Source organism: Harpia harpyja, chromosome 4 (genome assembly GCF_026419915.1).
Source record: "Harpia harpyja isolate bHarHar1 chromosome 4, bHarHar1 primary haplotype, whole genome shotgun sequence".
Taxonomy (NCBI): domain Eukaryota; kingdom Metazoa; phylum Chordata; class Aves; order Accipitriformes; family Accipitridae; genus Harpia; species Harpia harpyja.
In genome coordinates, this window is record NC_068943.1 from 46,482,668 (window position 1) to 46,502,227 (window position 19,560).

Genomic DNA, 19,560 nt, shown 5'->3' on the forward strand with positions numbered 1-19,560 from the left:
GCCGAGGCGGCTGAGCAGCCGCGGAAAACGGCGTTTGTGGCGTCAGCGCCGGTCTGGCGAGCGGGGGCAGAGCCGGGGCAGCTGTCAGCGGGGCCTTCGCCGCGGTCACCACCGGCGGGGCGGCAGGGCGGTGAGCGGGACTGGCCGCCGGCCCGTCGTGTCCCCCCCACCGCCTCCCGGAGCCCGCGGTTCTCACCGGCGGGGCCCGCCGCGAACTCTGTCTCCGTCGCTCTGCTCTCGCCCGGCTCAATATGGAGGTGGAACGACCGGCTGCTTTGTGAGCCCGGGGATGCCATCTGACGTAGAGGGCAACACTGCCGGCCCCGACCGGCGGGCGGAGGGTTTTCGGCAACCGATTCTCCCCCAGCCTCCGGGGGCCGTGCAGCAGACCGCGAGGAGTAAGGCGAGAAAGGGGCTGCCCCGGGGAGCGGTTCTAGGGCACAGGCATCCCCGCGTACAGCCTGCCTTCCCGGGCCAGTGGCCTCGCCTGCTTCCTGAGCCCTTGGAAGATCTGTGAGGAAGAAACGGACCGCTGCCACAGTCGCGATTTTGCCTGTTATGCCATCCTCTCTGAGGGGGGTTTTCTTGCTGCGTATGCCGGCGCAGGCTGCTGGCGGCAATAATACTGAAGTCTTCTCCAGAAACAGTTGCAGGATGAAAACTGGGACGGAAGCAAAAGCGGGGATGGGAAGGCAGCGGGGAGCGGGGACGATCCCTGGCTAAGCCCCACTCGCCCGTGCGGCTGCCCTGCCCTCAGCCACCGTAGTAGCACCTCGGACGCGCTGCTGATGGAGGCCGTGAACATGGTTTCGGCCCGTGTGCTTTAGCTGTCCTCCTGAACGTTACAAGAGTCGCGTTCCATTGAAGCACTGGTAGAAATCCAAAGTTACGGTCATCTGCTGAAACTCCAGCTTTTTGGTCCAGATGACTAAATAAAATTAAAGTCAGGGGCTATGTAAACGTCGGTTGCTTAACGTCTTCCGGACAGTTCTTTTCAGAATCGGGTTATATTTGCCTGTCTTGTATAAGCTGACGTCTGTTCCTGTGCCTTCAAGCGCTAGATGCTGCAGCTTAACCTGCGCTTCAGCTGCTGTGGTTCCATGCAGGGCTTGGCCGTTGGTCTCTCCATTAGGAAGATGAACTTGGCTGATAGAAGCAGGAGTGATAAGTTCAGGTGCTTCAGATGCAGGAGACCGATCTTCCTGAGCGGAGATCGCTCCTGCAGCTAGAAGTTGTGTTCCTGTTTTCAGCCTCCCTCATTGAGCCCAGGTTTCTTTTGAGCAGTGCTAACTCTGAGGTTTGCAAGATAGTGAGGCGGAGGGACTGTCTTTTGTGTGGGAATAGTCGATGTCTCTGAAGGATGGTAAAACGCAGGCATGCTTTGTCTGGAAATCCTGTTCAACATTGTCAGGGCCAAGGCTGGCTTTTACGCCTTGCTGACGGATGATGGAAGAGGATGCGAAGCTTGATAAAACTCCTGCTTTGCTAAATAGCAGTTGGTGCTCATCTCTACCACTGTGAGGTGGCTGAGGGTAGTTTGTTGGCTTTAGGAAGCTCTTTTCTGAGAGGATGGTGGGTTTAGTAGTTGCCTCCACCATGGAGCCTAGGTGGAGCGTGTGCGAGTTACTACAGTGGTGGGTTTGGTGCGCTTGCACGTCTTCCTGCGCTGCTGCATGGAGGAGATGCAATCCCTCTGAAGTCCGAGCACTCTCTGAGGCTGGGGAAATACCTGTGCTGGAACAACTGCCATCTGTTTGGCTGTGCTGCTTGGTGCCTGGAAGGCTGAGCTGGAATGGCTTGGAGCTGAAACATGACCTGGAAGCTTTCTCAGCTCTGAGGTCAGGTTTCCTTTCAAATCCCAGCCCGTGACAAGGGGTGCGAGCAAATGGATCGGGTTTTGCCTGCAAACCCTGGGCGCTATTGTTTCAGTACTTTTCCTTCGCTGATGGGGCCGTGGCTACTGACTTGGGGAGAGGAGCTACTTGCTTCGAGCTCTGGGACTCAGGAGGTTAGAGGGGAGGTATCAATGTAAAACGCGTTGGAAAGGGTGAACCTGTATGGGAAGGCTTTTCTGAATGGCAGTGGGGATGCAAACTAATGCTACCGAGAGCTCATTTTCATCACGGTAGTACTTTTAACAGTTCGGCTTAGTGGAAACAACTTAAAAGAAAGGAAAGCCTTGGCAAAAGTGGTCCCATCGGGTGATCTGAACAAATTCTTTGATCACAAAACGCAACCATAGTCCAGTTGCTGAGTGTGCTGGCAGCCCCTTCCAGGGGTGATCTCTTCCAGTAGTAGCTGCGTGGAAGAATGGGGCAGCGTTCAAATATAGCCACCAAATCCCTGCACAAACTTGACCCTGTGTCACATTCTCTTAGAGAAAAGCTGGTTTGCGTGTCATGGCCCCTCCTTGGGAACTGCGCTTGTCCGACGTCTCAAAAGGAATTCCAGTGCGAATGTCTGCATAAGCTGGAAAATATATTGTACCCTGTCTGTGTAGACCTTTTCACAAAGGTGGAAGTCGTAACGACGTAGGCTGGTGTTCATTGCTGCGCCTGCATTTAAAGGGGGCCTGTTGGTGGGGCGCTGGAGTCTGTTTTCCTTTCCTGTGGACATTTACCAGGTCAAGTGGACTTTGACACGACATTGGAAGATAACAGCTTGAGCGTCCCTGGCTCGTGTCCCCTTTTCCCTAAAAAAGAAAAGCAGGGAATAGTTTGGTGCCTGTTCTTGTGTGGAAGGACCGGGATTTCTCTAGCCGTTTTGAAATCGAGGACTGCGTTTATTTACAGAGAGAAGGAGAGCATGTGCTGTGTGCGCCTGGCTCTAATGGTCCGGCACATATTGCTGACGCAGAACATTGCCGTTTACATATAACTGAATTTCACAAGTTGAATGTGGGTCAGCAGTGTTGGGGACACTAACGAAAGGGAATGTTAATCGCCCTAAAGGGCAGGAGGCCTGTATTCATAATTGTCTCTGCTGGAACTGATGAAATAGAAGGGAACAGTCGACAATTTACATGTTGACCAAGCCAGCAATTTACATTCAGTCCCTGGCTATGCAAAGTTAGAATCCTGAGCTCTGTAAGAGCGCGCCGTTCTGATAGCTGGGCAGGAACTGGAGCTGCTTTTCTGACTTGGATTAATGGGGCACCTGCAGGATATCTTGCTGCATCTCTCCCTTTCTGTTTCCTGCCTTCTGTCCCCCTTTCCTTTGTCTCATCTTTCACAAGAAACTCTGCCTTTTTGCTGTGCTAAAAATCTTCTGAGTGACCTACCGAATGAATTGTTTTCCATACAATTGCCATTTGTAAATCATCCACTTCATTAGAATTGCAGCTTGGTTCAGACATGGGAGTCATTTTTAATGCTGCCTTTTTTCATAAGGGGTGGTCGGTGAGTGTTGACAGAGAGGACTTTGCGAATGCACCATGGAGCACGTGCCTTGTGGTCCCGTGCTCTTTGCATGCTGCATTTCAGTCTTCAGGAGCTGTTGGGGGTGAGGAGGGAAGAGAGGGACTGCTATGGATGCTGTGCGACGCTGAAAGCTTGCTCTGCCCTTCTCCCCTTCCACTGGCTAGAGCACGATGGGAGACCCAGCCAGACTGTGGAGCATACCTGCCATGGTTGAGCTGCCCCTCTGATGTTGTTGCAAGTAATATGTTATTGTAAACATTAAGCCTTCCCTCATTCTGTGTTGCGCTGCACGTACCAAGCATTGCGTTGGGAGATGAGCATTAATTTTTGCCTCCATTTTTCTTCTGAAGTGGAGATCAGAATTCACAGTCCTGGGAGAAGATGGCTACTTCCCAAGTCCAGGGATCTTCCTGCCGTGCTGTCCTGACGTCTTCCAGGCCAGTTGTCCGCTTAGTTTTGAGGTCCTGAGTATTTTACGTAACAGCTAAGTAACGGGCAAAGACAGGAGCCAGTCTGACTAATTGCATGTAATGGCGTGCTGTTCTAGGGGCTACCTGGCTTTGTTTTATTGGATAGTAACCCAAAACTATGGTGCTTTAATTCCTGGCAGAACGTAGCCCAACTCCTACCATCACAAGCACAACTGGAGAAGGGCTAGAATTAGGCCGACTTTTTTTCTAGGTTTTTAGGGAGCTGAGACTTTTCTGGAGAATGGGAGGCATCTCTGCTTTTGCTTGGAGAGGATGTTTCCTTCCACGAGGGAACCGGCTTAGTTTCTGTGGTTTGTCTTTAGGCAAGTTGGAGTCGTCAGCAGCACAAATTTTGCGCTGGAATTCTTCGAGGTGGGCACTGTGGCACTTAAAACCAAGATAAAACTCCAGCTGGTAGACTTTACTGGTAACTGGGCTTTGCTGCTCTGGAAGGAATTGGGCTCGATTTGGCACGCTTTGGTTGCTGAATGTGGGAGGCTCAAGAAGCCGTGACGACTTGCCTGGATTTCTCTCTCCTCGAATGCGAAGCGCGCTCAGCCCAGCGGGTGGAAAAGTCTTGGCGGCTGCTTGGTCCCGCTCTTCCCTACCTCTGACGTGTGGCTACGGGATGATCACAGATCGCTTCCTCCAGTCAGCACACCGAGTGCGATAATCTCCAAGTAGGCTGCATGCCGGTATGCCATGACTCATCGTCCTTGTGTCAAATGGAAGTTGTTCGATACCGGTGCTGCGCATTTCGTGATGAGCCGTGCAAGGGTCACGCGTGGTCACCTTGTTCTAATCGTCTTCCTTTTCCGTGTTTGTTGCCACTTCACCTGTCCTGCTTCTTATTTCTCTGGGCTGTAAGAAATGCTGATGGTCCTGGGTCGCTAGTTCCTCAGGCATCTATTATACCGCTGCTCACGTGGCCTCTGTTCTCACCATTTGTGTGCTGCAGAAGAGCTGTATTTTAGTTCTCGTTCAGTGGGGAGATTTAGTAGAAGACTAAAAGCTAGAAATGGACGTTGGCTAAGCATAGTTGCCATGGTGGGGATAAGAGGGAATATTTCTTGAAACCTCACAGAGGCATTACCTGTATCAACTGCAGGCTGAAGTACTGACATGATATGTTTCATGACAATATTTTTCGTGCTGCAGCAAGTAACTTACGATTACCAAGAGATTAATGCAAGAGCACGATTAAATTTGAGACAAGGCTGCTTCTGGATGAGTCTTAACAATGCAAACAGGTAGAAACGGGGCCAGGAGAGCCAGCTGACAGGGGCCACGGTCCTGCAGGGGCAGGTTGAATGAATGGGCCTATGGCACCTATCCTGCATTGAGCCTTTTTGGGCAGGGGGAGTAGTCTAAAAGAGCCAAGATAATTACTACCTACTTCTCATCTGTGTTGCCATTAGCTTAATTGGGGAGTGAGGCGGGTACATCTTTTGTACCTCTCCAGCCTGGCCACCTTCCGTCCAGTATCCCTTCCTCCCAAGTGTTTGCTGTGCCGGAGCTTTGGGGCTGCTACAGCAGGAGACGAGGCGAAGCTGTGGGAGCAAAACAAATGCCGGTCAACAGGGCGATGGTATCTTTGGGCAGGTTACAGAAATTGCCCCAGTAGGGGAAAGTAGTCGCTGCTGATGGGAGCAGGAAGAGGAATGGCTGTGACGTAAGAAGGGATCGTTTTCTCTTTTCTTGGTAGACGCCTTGCAGAGGTTTTGTGAATGCTGTGTAGGCCTAACTAGGGTTCCTAAAGCCTGTATTCTCATTTGTGTTTGAAGGAGGAATCGCGTTAGAAGGAAATAAGGAAATAGCAGTACGTTGCTGGGAGACTGGGCTCCTTGGCTATTAGGTATTTTCACAGAGAAGCAGCAGCTAAACTCCTTTTTCCCCACGTGCTCTCTCACTGGGTCATGTGTCAGCCTTGTGCAATTGCTATAGAAATCTGCTAGCCTGAGCAGCTCGCCCCTTCTTGCTCTTGTCAAGATGATTGCATAATGACAGTATGTTTTTCCCCCATGAAAGCAAAGCTTTAGGACATTGCTCCAGTGTTGTCAGCCGAGTAGAGGTTACAGTTTGTAGTGGAAGTTCTCCCTGGCTGAAGAGATTCTTGTGTCAATAGTGACTTCCCCTCGTGAGTGTGATGGGCGCTGTCATCTGTTGGTCCCGCTGTTGTCTTTTGGTCCCACTGTCATCTGCACAGCACAAGCAAGATGCTGCCTTCGGCTGCACATATGTGAGCAAGGGTTAAACTGACTCAAGTGTCTCCCTTTGGAGCTTGCGCGGGTTTAAGTAGAGCAATTTGGAAATTCTCTAGTTAAGCCATTGTACTCGCTTATTACAGACAGGGCCTTTCTGCTGATCCCAGTCCAGGGGTTTAATGTGCTGCATTAACACTTAAATGAAGAAACCGCTGAAGGATGATTCATTATTAGTCATTATGTGTCTTTTTCTAGTAACTCTGACCCCAAGCCTCTATAGTTGAGGCTAAACCTCACCCTCTCTGTTAAATGGCCATCAAAGGGGTTCCATAAAAAGGGAATTATGCGGCTTCAGCCAAGTTTCAAAGTAGTCGAATCATACTAACCCACACAAACAAACTCCCACACCCAGTGGAACTGACACGTTGTGCTCAAAAATAGCACGGCGTTTGCCTGTGTCTGCGGGGGGAGCCGAGCCGAGCTTTGCTCTGCTCATCAGCAGCAAGAGGATGGGCAGGAGGTCCTGGGGCAGCCCGAGCATCTGCCACCGAGGTGGATCTCACTGGGAGCCCATGGCTTTCCCGTGAGGTTCGGTGGCATACCTTGCCGGACGTTACCTTGAAGCATTTCATTCTTGCAGAGTGCGTGTCCCGATTACACTGAAATGTTGTTGTTGCTTCTGGTTATCCCGGTGGCCTCTGCATCCAGTGTTGGGGACAATGACCAGCCTGGGCAGCTGCCGTTTGGGTATGGAGTTCTCATAACATTGAAGAACCGTGGAAAAGATGTGGTCCTTGCATAGGACAGGTGCGTGCAGAGTGACTCCAGCCTCCCTCCGTGTGAGGTGTGGAACTTCACTGTGGGGAAGCGGGCTTAAGCCTGTAGTTTGTGGCCATGGTAGCTTTGATTATTGATATAACTTGGCTACTGTATGCGGGTGGTGGGAGTGCAGATACTCTTCCTGAAAGTGTTTTGGTCATTAAAGGTTCAAAAAGAAATCAGAGGTATAAATACAAATGTTGGTTTCGTGCCTCATAGCTGAGCTGCGTAAAGGTATTCACCCTCGGTGTCATGCGGAGCGGCTGTTGTGTGGGCAAGTTTGTGAAGGCTGTCATAGGGGAACGCTTCGCTGGGAGAACCTCCGCACAGGAATTGGGGAGTTGGAGTTCCCAAGAATCCATATGAAGGAGCTGGCAGGCAGGCGCCATGGGAGAATAAAGTGGGGAGGCGGATGTCCCTACAAAATGCTCTTCTGGCGCGGTGGAAGGTGCAGCTGAAGTGGGATGTGTTTCACCTGGCTGTGGATATGAAAACCTGGGGTCAGCCGGTGGGAGAAGGAGGCTTGTCGGGAGGGTGATTTGGCACACCCTAAAACAGGTCAGCTGAGCTGCGGAGCGAAACTGCCCATTTCTTTCCAGTGACTGGAGTGGGAGCCTGGCGTTCCTGACTTCCCAAAGCAAGGCAGCTGAATCCTGCCTCGGCCATCTAAATAGGGCATGCTCACAGAAGCAATCTGTGTGCATTGAGTTGTTGTCTTGATTTGCAGATGGACAAAGTGACTGGCCTAAATTTTGGTATTGTGTAATGCAGAAGATGACTGTGTTATTGACAGTCCAATTTAGTGTTTTCACCTTAGTGCACTATCTCCTTGGCGTCTGCTACTTTCATGTATGGTTTGGCAATTGGAAGCTCCACCTTCAACTTCTTAAAGTATCTGATGCAGTTACAGTACATTAATTATCGAGTTTTGAAGATTGTTTAGAAGAAAAGGAGTCTCTGTAGGGTATCAGCATGCGACTGCGGGCCCGGAGCTGGAGGCTAGAGTGGTTTGACAGAGAGCCAGGCACAGGATGACTGTCAGAGCTCCATTAGGAGAACGCATGCCTTGGCGCTACTGGGAATAAAAGAGAATGTGGGGCTGCAGCAGCAGATTAAAGTATTTCAATTAAAGTCTGGATTTGGAGGCTGCATACGTCTGCTGCCTTTCAGCAAACAGATGGATGTTTCGTGTTTCCTTCCAACAACTTTTAAAATACTGTTAGTCCTATTGGAGGCAGTTTTGAATGAGACTGACCCAGTGAAGTGCTTTCAAGGCCGAGAAGGTGCACGTGGATTTCTGCAACGGAAGGGGAGACAAACCTTTTTTAAGGTTTTTCCTTAGCTGAGCAAGTCTCTCCCAGCTTGCGCTCGCTCCTTGGCTGATGTGGACTTCCAGCTCTATCGCTTCCTGGGTAGCCTCTTTGCATGCATAGAGTGTATGTGCGGAAATACACATGTAATGTGTATAGAGGCGTAATAGTGACGGGCGTGCGAAAGAACCATGGCCATCGCTCTGCAGGCACAGGGAGGCTTTTTAAGGGTCAGGGATCTACTGTTGTTTAGCCTGAAGTGTTTCTGAATTTTTTTGCCTGCATTCAGGCTCATCAGGTAGTTCCAGGTGTGTTTCTGGCCCCTGTCGGGGGACAGTGTCTTTGGAGCCCTAAGGCTTCTTGCTGACAGGCAAAGGCAGCTGCGTTGAAGCTGATGAGGCTTCACCTAAAAACTAAGTGTAGCATCTCACAACATCCAAGTCATCTTAGTGGAAGGAATAAGCTGACAAGCTCTATGTAATTGTGAGTGAAGTCTGATCAGATAACACGCTGAACTGTAGCTGTGAGCTGAATTTGAAGCCAGTTACCGTCTGTGGGATGGAAGGATACGGTCTCTTGAGGTATTGTGCTGCTGTTGAAGGCTCGCAGGATTCTGGAGTGGTGTGCGTGCGCAGGTTACCCTTGCTAGGGTGGTGTGTGTGTGTCCAAGGGGAGGTAGGCTTAGCTGTTTAGATCTTCCGGGACACAGACTGTGTTATAATGAAAGTGGAGAAATTAGGTGGAAAAATGCCTCTCATCACCTGTGCGTCTAAACTCTCACAAAGATGCTTGTCCGTGCTTTCCTTTAGCTAGCAATGCTTTCACTGTGTGTTTGTTCACCTCTCCTCTTCGCTGTCTCTTCAGGAAAGCTTTCATGCATACCTTTGCCGCAAGTCCTGGGATTGCTACTGCCTTGTAGGTAGAACAGTCCGGGCAGTTGCCAGCCAAACTACCAAGCTACATTACCAGCCAGGCTCGGCTGTCTAAATCTTGAAATCTCCGCTCTGAGTTTGTGCACTACCTGATGTCCAACCTGGTCCATATTTACCTTTGCACTGAAATAATCACTGCCATAGAAAGGTGTTTGTCTTTTGGTCAGTTACTGTGACAGTGTGACCATGTATCTGTGCTTCTGAGATTTTAGTTCAAGCTCAGTAGCACTGGCAGCAACTGAAGATGAAAAGTATTTGTCGTTGTACTTAGTCTTTCCTCTCTAGATGTGCTTGTAGGAAATCCTTGGGCTATAATCTTGCAAGTGGCTCTGTCAAGGTTATCAGCTAGAGTGGAGTGCCGCTGACAGATAGGGCTCCTGGCAGTATGCACGGCATATCCCAGCCGAGGCTGCTCCTGACTGCAGCTAAAGTGAATTCTGCCTGCTTATGCTGGCCCTGCCGCTCACCAGAGCCCTGCAGGCTGCTGCAGGGAATTGTTCGGGCCTCTCCGCTGCCTCGGAACACGGAAAGGATAATGTGCCGCTTGATTTACGGTAGGTCTTCTTGTTACCAGGTGGCCAGAAGACAATAGGTTTCTTTTGTGGGAAGCTTCTGTTGTATCTGGTATCCTCTGCATCCCTGAGGCTGGTAACAGCTGTAGCTGGTTTCAGCAGTTTTCGAGGTCGTAGGGCTTCCCCCCTGCTCCCCCCAGTAAGACTGATTATTATATAGCTTAGCTTGTACTACTATTTTTTTTTTTTTTGCATGTGCAAACGTACCATTAAACAAATAGGATCGTTACCCAGTAGCCATTAAGGAATATGTTCTTAGCTGTACAAAGCCCATCTATGTTCTTGCATCTCAAGCATTTTGATGCAGTGAGATGGTTGTCAGTTCTACAGCCACTGTTTGTTTTCAAGTGCAATCTCATTGGAAACCAATAAAAATAATTCTGTTTCATTCTGTCTGCAAGCGTTTTACTATTTGGCTTCCGCGGAGATAGTTTTTCATCTGAGCTGCTTTGAGTAGTGCAAGATAAAAAAAACCAAAGACTTTTCCTTTCTGCTGGTTGGTTCAGCTGTTTTATATTGGAAACAAAATACAGAGTTGGTGGAGGAGAAGGGAATCACGGTAGCTACATCCACAAGTTTGCTGCAGTGTGGGTGGTGTGTGCCCGCTGCCCTGGCAGAGTTGCTGGGGATGTGCGTTTCCCACAGCAGCTGAGGTGCATGGGGAAACCTATGCTTAGTCAGAACAAAATACTAATATTTTTTCAGCCAAGTTGAGACTCCCATTACACAGTAAAAAGACAAGTGAAGACTGACTATAGGTATTTTCCCACTCAGTAGGCGCTTCTGCACTTTGAGTCATCTGCTAGACAATGTGGGCCTTAATCGCTACTTTCCGTTGTTTGTGTGTGTGCGCGCTGTTGGTCCCAGTTTGGTACCACAGACAGAACTGGATCATCGTTTTCACTTACCATGGAGACAGTCGGGTATGAAGTTAGTTCCTTCATGTGAGCTCAAAGGAAAATATGGTGGTTCAGGAATTGCAGTATGGGATTTGAGACTGTACCACCTCTTTTTAGGACAAGGGTGGGATGCAGCCCCTAATTATGAGGGTCATTCAATTGTCTAGTTCCTTTTGATAAATTTTCAGATACCTGGAAAACCCATGTGTTGTCCTGTACTGGTGAGTTTCCTGGAGAAACACACCCCTTAGTCCATCTTCTTTGGTGGCAGTGGTCACTCTTGCATGCTCTGCTCCGCATCCGATGACAGCAAGACAAGCAGTTCTGAAAAAATGTTCGGAAGATGTGCTGGTATTGCTCATGGAACAACCTCAGGTTTGTACCAAGTATTGCCTTTGGGAAAACTTCAGCTGAGAATCTTAGAGCTGCCCGAGAACATAGGGAAACTAATCGTCCTTTGTATGCAAATACTGTTTGTTTTTTTTCTCGGGACATGAGGTTGGTGGGTGACTCTTGCAAGAGACTGTGGAAACGTAAGGGATTTACTGGCTGTGCTTCGATGTCTCCAGGAGGATAGGGAAGCAGCTGTTAGTATTTCTTTCTAAAACATGTTGTGGGAAATGGCAGGCCTAAAATTCATGTTTGGTTTGAGGATGTCAACATGCTTTGCTCTGTGAGCAGAATTGCATATTCTGCGTTGCAGATCAAGGTTTAGAAAAATCCCGCATTGTTTCAGTGATCAGAGCCCTTGCATCTTGCCAGTTGGTGCAGGAGCGGAAGCTGATGTGAGAGCATGTGTGACAGCAGGGACTCGGCGCTCCAAGGTTGGCCGTCAGGTTGTCCTAAGACTGGGATTATCCGTTGTTGCAATCAAAATCGGGACAGACATGCATATTTCTCTTCTAGAGCAGCACTTTTGGATGATCAAATTTCTTGAATTGTTGTAGGGCTTGATGATGCAAGATAAACTTGTAGGATGCAAGATAAACTCTGCAAAAGTATATCAAATCTTGCATGTCCTAAGAAAACACGAATGGAGTACCTAAGCCATCCTGATACGGATGAGGCAGGAGAGATTTTAGTTAATAGAGGTATAACTAAAGTTGCCTTGAAAAACTCTGTTGGCAGAGTGACCGGGCAAGGACAGCACGTAGCTGAATCCATTCTTCATTTGTGTGGCTGGTGGTGGTGGGGTTCCTTGTTGCCGTACTGACGAGCAGCGAGATGCAAAGCATCAGTAGTTTGCAGTGCAGCAGGAAATTAGTGGGAAAACTAAATGTGTCAGAGCTTTCACCATGGCAACAAAGCCCAGCTCGCAGCACAGGGAGACAAAAGCAGGTCAGGTCTGCGTGGAGCAAGGTGGGAGCCTTCTCGAGGCTGTATGCCTGTGCGTCTCCAAAACCTGCCCCTTAATTCCTGGGCAAGAAAAGCTGCCTTTGCTGTAAAGGGCTGGTAAGGTGATGATGAACTTCAGGATTTGGCATCGGAGATTGGAAGTGAGTTCTGCTGATCTCATTCTTGCTTCAGCAAAGTGTCTGACTTGCTTTTTACAGGCTGCAGAGGATGGGAATGTTTTATAAACTCCAAACAGTCATTCAGATTGTTTACCTTTCCTTGATAATTGTTTGTAAATAACAGAGAGTGGTTGTAAGACTACTTTGTACGGCAGCGCCCAATTTAGTTGCTTAATTCTTGGGCTCTTTCTCTTGGATTTGTAAACAGTCCACGGGTTGCACTAGCACCCCGTCACGTTCTGATGGCACGCCATCAGTTTGTTCATCTGTCTTCTCATTCCCTGCGTTGCAGCATTTTGAGCTCTTCAGTGAGGGCAGAAAGAAGAGGGTTGAGCGGCTCTGATGTCATCAGTGACACATGGAAGAGATGTCTCTGCTTCTGTCCTCCCTGACAGTGTCTCTTGACACAACTTCTCCCCACATGGTTTGGCCATCCCTAGCCAGGCCCCAGGTTGCGGTGGAATAAATGGCAGCTGGCTCCAAACGATGCTGCTGTGGTGCTGCTGCTCAGAGGTTATTTTCCGCATAATTGAGTGGGATATTAAAAGGTTTATGGTTTACAGTTACAGGCGTTGCTCTGGCCGGAGGAGCGTCGAAATTGATATGGCAGTTACTGCTGGGCTCATCAGGGGTTGTGACTCTCACATGCTTCGTGAGATAAAAGTGGAAGTCGCTGGAGGAGTGCCACCAGTGAGGCGAGCGGGGCGGGCGCGGGCTTCCATCTGAGCCAGGTGCTGCTGCAGCTCTGGAGGAGCAGGGGATGAGATGCCAGGCAGGCAGTCCTGCACCCGCCTGTCGCGAGCCCTTCAGAGGGCGAACAAAGAAATTGCAGTTGGGCTGTCAGTTTTGCAGAGCGCAAATGTTAAAAGGAAGAAAAGCAACTTAAGAAGTGCAACGAGAACATGAATGTTTTATAAAATTTGCTTATCCCTGTTGTCTTCTCTTTGAATTTGTCCTCAAGGCAAGAACTGTGGCTGAAGTAGGGTTTGTCTCTCTATAGTGCCGCATTTTACCAGTCTGCTTTACATTTTCTACTCTTTGGCCTCATAGCATTAGAATTGACTTAACTGTCTCATTGTAGACGAAAGATGTAGTCTTTCCCCGAACATCGTTTACGGTCACATTTAATAAATATATACGCCTGTACTTGGCCGAAAGCTTCTCTTTCAGCGACGGCTTGGAGCCGTGCGAGGAGCGCTGTCTTGCGCCATGCCCGGAGCAGACTGGCTGTAATGGCGCGTCCTGCTGCGACGTGCAGCAGTGACCAGGTCTGGGTGTCTCGGCCCTCGGCGGGGAAACGCCGCTTCCTGGTGGATTTGCATCCCAAGCCCTAAGTCAGCAGTTCACAGTTTTGTGTGGTAGGGTGCCCTGGCTTGTTTGAGTGAGTCATCATTCAAATAGTCACCAGAGCAAATGTGCTTGTCCAAACAAGAGGAGCTCCACAGAGGCACCCAAGCAGTCTCTTTTAAAGCCAGCTATGTGTGTCTCACTCAGGTAAACAGCAGAACGCTTTTTGTTTTACCACATGTAGGTCTCCAAACTCGAAAACCTGACGCGTTAGTCTGGGTGATAAGACCGCCTTTCTTGCTGCTTGAAACAAAGCTTGCTTCCTGTCATCCGAATTCAGGTCCTATCAAGCTGGAGGGAAAAGTGATTTGGCCTGAGCAGATGTATTTTCTTTGCTGGGTCCCAGAACAAAGGCTGCTCTGCGGAGACTCTCCCATGGTGCTGCTTCCTTCGCACAGGCAGAAGCCTCAGCTGTGCCACCTGAGTTGTTTATGGCGAAATTCAGTGCCTGGGATGCTCCAGTTGTTAATTAGACTAGGAAGATCAACTCTTGATTAAGATTGCTCTTTATTTTTTGCTAGGCTTTGTTTTCCTTCTGTTAAATGCGTTTCAAGATCTTGAACAGCAATTCCAATTTTCTGTTTTTACCCTTTGGTTTCAGTCTCCTTTGCACAGAAAAGGGCGCAAGTAGCTCTGCAAGAATGGCGTGTGTTTTTAGGAGGCTTGTTTGTACTGAGCTGTGTCTTCAGCTCGGCGTTTTCAGACTCTCCTGCACTGCTAATTCATGGCTTGGGTAAGAACAGTTTATGATGTGTGACTTCAGTGAGTCACCTGATAAGAAGTCGGAGGCAGCGTCAGCCACGCCAACCTGCAGACGTTCCAAGGCCCTGCTCACACCAGCGTGCAATACACCTGGCCGAGGTTATCCCGAGCAAGGGCACCTCCGTCAAGCGCCTGGCAAGGGCTCCAGTCTGTGAGCAGTCTTTCTGTCGCACAGGAAACCGTGACACCTGTGCGGGAAAAGCACTCACATCTCGGCTGTGGTCTGCCTCCTGCCATGGTCTTACCCTGTTGTCTTTTATGGGATTCCTCCCCAAAACGCCCTTCCGGGCTGCGGAGGAACTGACTGACGACCACCGCTTTTCTGGTTCTCTTGCTGTTGTTTCTCTGTTGAGTGAGTAAGCCTTAACAACCTGCCTGTCCTCTGGTTCCACTGCTGAGTAGAAAGTGTTGTGGTGACACTGTTTTGGCTTTGGATGATGTTTTTCTCTGTCATGGGCTCCTCTGTCCTTGGGCTTCCTGTGTTTGTGTCTCTGGCTTTTGGAGCGTTCACCTTGGCAGTCGGAGGGCAGACACAGCATTAGGGCAGGTCCAGCCCAAGCACGGGGCTGCCATACCTTGTTGGGTCTGCCTAGAGCTGCTCCAAAAACTCAAGGTTGAGTGGACTGCAGCTGTGTCGCTGGCACAGTGACACGTGGGACCCCCAGGCAGCGGGGGCTACGTGGTTGTGTGGCTGATGGAAGGTCAAACAGCTCGTGAGAGGCCAGGAAGAGAATTCTGCCCTGCTTTTACACCAAGGTGCGAATAAACTCTTGCTGGCAAGGTCCTGTTGCTCTGGCCCTGGCAGTAGAGCCTGGGTGTTGGTGACCGCCTGGCCCTCGGTGCCGTCGGGTCCAGATGTGCAAGGGCCTGTGCTGTGTTTAACTGAGAACCGTGCTGCTTGAAAGTCAGAGCAAGCGCGTCTGGATGCAGGCTGGGCCACCGCGGTAAAAACTATCCCTCTGCAATGCAGTGTCCATTTCGGGTGACGTTCCCCTTTGAATTTGTGGTGTGACCTCTGCAGTTTTTGATACTGAGCTTGTGTTACTGGAATCCTTCCGTGGAGTTAATTTTCCTCGTTGCTGGCAAATTGTGAGCCAAAGGTGCACACAGCTTAGTGTGACAACTTCCTGTTGACAACGCTTTCAGAGTAGCTGTTGTTTATAAAGTGAGGGATTTCCAGCTTTGTTTTTCTTCTCCAGTGCAGCGTAAACTCTTGCAACTGAATTTCTGATTTTCCGACTGCTTGATAATAGTGGTTTAATTCTGTTGCTGTTGGTTCAGACCCACGGGCTGAAGGGAAGACTGAGCTCTGTGTATTTTAAATGTTTCTAAACCTCTGTGGGGTGTAAGTCCTCTGAGGATGGATGGAATATGGGTGACAAAAGGTGAGTGAATGGGAAACACTGGGATCTCAGGCTAAACACTTACAGCTTGGCTCTGCGTGTGATACTGGCGATAGTGGGAAGGTCTTGACACAGGCTCTGCTTGTATTCTAGCTGGAAGAGAAATGTAGGTGGGATATGGGAACAAGAGGAAGAAAGGAACAAAAATAAGTATATCCTTGCTGTTTGGTCTGTGCATGTTGTACTGCAGACTGTACGGCACAAACGGCGTGAGCAATGCCGTACTGCTGTCCTGTGTGCTCAGGCTCATGTTTCGGTTTCTTAGTTCAGATGCTGTGAGAGCATTGCAAAAAGCTTTTTGGGGAATGAAGGACTTTGGGATCCATTTAGCTCCTATCAAGCTGATGTGTACAAAGTACCTTTTCATAACACTGCCAAGCCAGTTCTGTGTGGGTCAATGATGGTGAGGGCCTCTCTTCACACGGTTGGGCTTCATTCCAAAGTATTCCGGTCTCGTGCACACATATGAGACTGATTTAAAAAAATAAATCCCTGAGCCTCTTCTGGTGATACTACTGTCATTACTCTGCTAGTAGTTTTTAGGAGTTACAGTTTAAGTAGTTCCCTAATTCTGTCCTCTCCTGTGATGTGTCTAAAAACGCCCCTAGAATTAATGCCAAACGCAGTGGTTGGAAGTCAGGTTGACTGACGCCTTCGGCAACCAGCTCAAGATCGGCAGGAGGAGATACAAGATGCTCGGTTGCTGTTCAAGCTGATAGTGCCAGAGAAATATTTAGCACATAGGTGACACTTCTAATCTTTAAGGCACTTGATAAACATTGGCTAATCCCACAGTGCAGTTCTTGGTTGGCAACCTATCTGTCTTCCCTGGACAGAACAACCGGCTGAAGGACTGTGTGAAGTTGCAGCACAAGGCTGTGATAGAGCTTGAATTTCAGTTGGATTTTTTTTTTAAATATAATTCAAGCGACTGGATCCACTCATTCTGTAACCTGAAGCACGTGAACTGCATGCACTTCACTCGTACCTGGAGTGGGGATTCCTGTCCTCATTCACGGGACACTGGACCAAGCTGCACAGCAGGGCGAGGGAGGATCAGGATAGCTATTTTTAATTCTGTGGGCACCCTTGCCCTCCACTCCTTGTTAGCTCTTCCTCTGCCTTTCCCAAGGGCCACTGACTTGGCTCTGGGGCCTTTGCCAGCTGCAAGGGTAACGTTCATTTCCCTGCTGCTTCTGGACAGCACATCTTTCCCCTTCAGCATACCCTGGGGTGTGACTGGGGAGAGGCGGACGAGGTGGTGTGCATGTACCAGCCGTGCACAAGAGTCACGAGTAGGTGGAGTGGGAGTCCTGAAAAGCAAACTAGCTATGGCAAGCAAAAGCCACTGTCTTCCCAAGAGCGTAGAAGGCTCCCCCATCCATGTGCCAGGGCCATTTGTGTTTCCTCTTCACTTATGATTTTTAGTGGACCGCAGAGGGTTCAGTGGGATCATCCCCCGTATTCTCTGACTTGGCCCAGCCTGCAGGAAGATATGTGCTTCGGTCCCTTCACAGGCTGCAGGCCTGTCAGCCCAAGCTTCTGATTAATGCAGTACAAGCAAGACGGGAGGAAGAGCTTGTTAATAGAGACCATGGCAATAAAGGTGTGGGAACAGTGGAAGTGACCTAGGAATTGCAAGATCAGCCTGACTTTTCCAGTTTTCCTTTCTGGAGTTTCTGAGATGTGTGAAGATGAAGAAAAACAAACTGCTGAGGACAGCTCAGCCCCAGGAAACACGATCAGAAAGACAGTAGCTATACATGCAAATCTTCAGCTGTGTGGTCACTACTGGCTGATGGAGCAGAAGAAATTTGGAGCAGTGCAGGAGGTCATAGGTTCTCACGACGTTAGTGTGAGTACAAACGACCAACAAGATAATCCAGACATCAGCAGTTTGTTTTCTAGGAGGCAGTTAGCTGCCAGCTTTTGAGTAACTCCTTAGAAGAAGGTGCCTAATGTGAGAGTGAACTCGTTTGTTGGCGTGGACACAAGTCAGCCTTTTATCCACTGACTCCACGATGGATGCTTTCTAGGACCTTTGGAGTCAGACTGCCCCATGTGTCCATTCCTTCTCAGCCTTGGAAGGTTTTGGTTGTCCAGGGCTGCGTGTGTGACCACAAGACATGTTGAGAGTCTCGGCCTGAGATTTTGATTTAGTAAGAATTACAGCCAAAGTTTCTGTAAGTCCTTACTCACTCTGCAGCTGTGATCTGTGTGCATATACATTCATCTAGGTTGGAATTTTGTCTTTCGGCAAGCTGCCTTGTGCACCTGTGATGCACTTGAGATCCACATTTGATAAAAAGCAAATTAGAAGTCAGAAGTCTAATTAGAAGTCATTGGGGAAACATTCTGAAACCACTAATATAGATTTGGAAAACTTGTCCTTCATTTCACATGTCTGTGGAACAGGCTTTCTCCAGTGAATCGTTATTGTATGCAGTACAAAGGATGGGTCAGTACCTGAGATCACAGGAAACTTGTTTTTACACACGTAGCAGCTATGAGCTGGGCTCAGCCATGGCAGTGTGCTCTGCTGTAGCTCTGGGAGCAGTTGTAGAGGATTGCTGGTTTGGGGGCAGTTTGGATCTCTGCAGTGGGTTTTGGTTGTCTGTATCTCTTCAAATTGCCAACCGACAAGGTCCAGTAATTGTGTAGAAGTGTTGCATTACTACTTCAAGGTGAAATTCATTCAAAAAATACCAATTTCCTTTTTGATCACCTTTCTTTCCTTCCCTGCATTTGGTAGTAAGAAATGGTAGTAAAAACACTAAAACCTGAATTTATTCCAAACCTCCCAAACTTGGGTATTTGGGGGCTTAAAGCTAACCTATCCTTACAGCACTGCTTCATTTTCATCTTCCTTTGCAAGAGTCAAGATTCCTTGTGTGGTGTCAAACTCGCTTCTGTTTCAAAGGACTTGAACAACGAGGGTTATGTTTTGCAGAGACCTGGTGTCAAGAATGTGTGTTGCAAGTGGAAACAATTTTGAGTGTGTAGCTTCTAAGTATACTTGGAGTGAGATGAGTTCAGTCTAACAGTTTGACTTCTGTCTAAAGTTTATGATTTTTTTTTCATATGGATAGAATGTGTAGGTAAGGAGAGCTCTAGGGCAGTGTTGTCAAAGCTGGTTGGTGTTCAGGTTTCGGAACTGATGTTAACTTCTGTAAATGAAATTTCATAAGCTCTTAGTTGAAACTGATGATTTCCAACAGCAGGCAACCTTGCTTGTATCTGTACCACTCTCTCTGTATGCACGCTCCCTCCCTATGGCCTGTACTGTTTTGATGAAGGTGTTAATGGGTGACTTGCTGGTGATACCTGTAAGGTAGCAATGCTACATCCGATACCAGGGTGTGCAGTGGCTGCGAGGGAGACAATTCAACAGGATGGCTGGGAAGATGCTTATTGCAGTGATGAATACTGTGTAAAGGCAGTGGCTCATAGTGGTAGGTGTCCAAGCTGATGAGCCTTGTGCTCGATTTTTCCAGAGAGCCTCAGATTATCCAAAGAACCTACTGTTGTGTGGGAAATGATGTGCCTGTATAGCTGCTGTGTCTGAGGAGCCCAGCTGTCATGGCTGGCCAGGAAAAAAGATTCAGTTAGTGAGATGGCTCTGTTTTGCCCTAATGCTTTGGATGGCAGTGTTGCCCTGACAGTGGGAGTAGGGGGGCGGAACAGAGCCTGCACGGAGACAGTCTGTGCGTCTGCTGGTTTTCTGCTGATCCCACCTGAATATGAGGGCATGTTGAGTTGCTGTTGATCTGCCACTTCTCTTTGTGGCTAGGTAATGACTTATTTTCAGTTAGGTTTCTTTGGTCTCTAATGTATAAAATTTTCTGTAGGTAGTGGAACCATAGGCTTGAAAACATTGAGAGGGAAAACTACTTACTGTTTAATAAGCTC

The 19,560-nt window shown here is 48.8% G+C and overlaps 1 protein-coding gene across 2 annotated transcripts in view; it reads left to right on the forward strand.

Annotated features, from left to right (window-relative positions):
* The window catches only part of SIK3 (SIK family kinase 3), a 92,199-nt gene that overhangs the window by 348 nt on the left and 72,291 nt on the right, over positions 1 to 19,560 (forward strand). The gene's annotated exons all lie outside the window — the stretch shown is intronic.